Here is a 1715-nt window from a genome sequence, read left to right on the forward strand (position 1 = left end):
CTCATCAGATCAGTGATTTGGTCTTGCACACCTTCCACAAGCTATGGGGCCACCCACTGTGATTATGCAGTCATATAATGTGCCCAAAAACTAGAGCCGCTACCTAATCCTGTGAATAAGGTAGTCAAATTGTTTGTAACCAATTCGTCCCCCCTCCAACATTCTAAAGCAAAATAAGTGGCAAGGAGTTGAGCCTAGCTAAATAGGACCAGGGTGTCTGCATACATGGAAACAGATTGTGCTCTCAGGAGAAAAATAATTTTAGGCAGCGCCACTCTGCCAATAAGTGACATGGGACATTTCAACCAGAACATGATAACGGTTTTCAAAATGTGGCAATAGGCCTGACCTATTTACTTCATAGATCTATAGCCCTTGTTTGTTCATTGATGCATACACCAAAGTACATGAATGAGGAAGAGCAACCTGTAATTGAAGCTCCTAAAGCAAGATAACTTCAGCCCTACGTAATGGGTACATAAAAGACTTTGATGAGTTTATTTGAAGCCCAGAAATCAAACTGAACTCCCTGAATAACTCATCACATCTCACTGAATTTCCTAAGCAGGCCTACTCACATACAAAATGATGTAATCTGCATATAGAAAGATCACTTGGCACTGATCTACCTTACCTAGACCAGGGAGCCCTACATGATGACAAGCAAAGGACGTTGTGAGTAAGCCACGGAGAACCATGAAATAATTGGTAAAGCAAGCCAGAAGGTGGGTCAGGTGGACCTATTATTTTCTTGTATTGAACAATGAGCAAGTGAAATCAGTATAAGTACTACAGTGAAATCTTGGGTTAAGGAACCCTGAGAGTCGAAGGTACTGAGAAATGCTATTTTGTGGAAGGGAACGTCAAGACATCCTTTTTGTGTGAACTGTGCTAGATTGAACTTGGGGAAGGGAACATCAAGACCTCGTTTTTGTGTGAACTGTGCTAGATTGAACTTGGCGAAGGGAGCCTCAAGACCTCCTTTTTGTGTGATCTGTGCTTTATTGAAGAGGTGAAGGGAACCTCAAGACCTGGCGGAACATTATTGAGGCAAGCAGCTATTGGAACTTTATTGAACTTGGGATAGGGAGCCCAAGAAGAACATAAACTGAAACGAGATTAGATTTACTTTTGACCACTATTTGTGTTGGTTAAGAAGAACCCCACACCGCGTTTATTTCTAGATGTGAGGGCAAGCATACGTTTTTGACACAGACATACCTTTTATTTGGATTTACAGACACAGACTTCCGTTAGTTTTCTTTAGGGAGGAGAAATCCCTACTTTAGTTATAGTGCACGTTAGGCCTTATACCTAGGGGGAAGTCTGCACAAATCTGGGACAAAGCAGGCAAACAAATGGTTGTAGTATCAGTGCAGACTACGACGCCCTTTTCTGGTTCCTCAACCTATCGGCTATCTCCCAGACGCCATTGTATCATTTCTAATTCGGCCATAGGAGACTCATATAGCATAGACAACCATCAAATGAATGACACACTTAGCCGACTTCCTTCATATAATAACAGTCCACACGGTTGAGTGCTTTGTGCGCGTTAAGGCTTATATATTATAATCTGTTTCCTTAGTTTTATGATGATCTAACAATAACAATAACATGCAAAGAGCACACACTGTTCCCCGCAAGGTAGCAACCTAGCTTGATCTAAGTAAACTACTGAGGCAATAATCCTCGAGCGGTGACCTGCCAGAAAA

Source organism: Ambystoma mexicanum, chromosome 2q, assembly GCF_040938575.1.
Source record: "Ambystoma mexicanum isolate Mex_15411 chromosome 2q, UKY_AmexF1_1, whole genome shotgun sequence".
Taxonomy (NCBI): Eukaryota; Metazoa; Chordata; class Amphibia; order Caudata; family Ambystomatidae; genus Ambystoma; species Ambystoma mexicanum.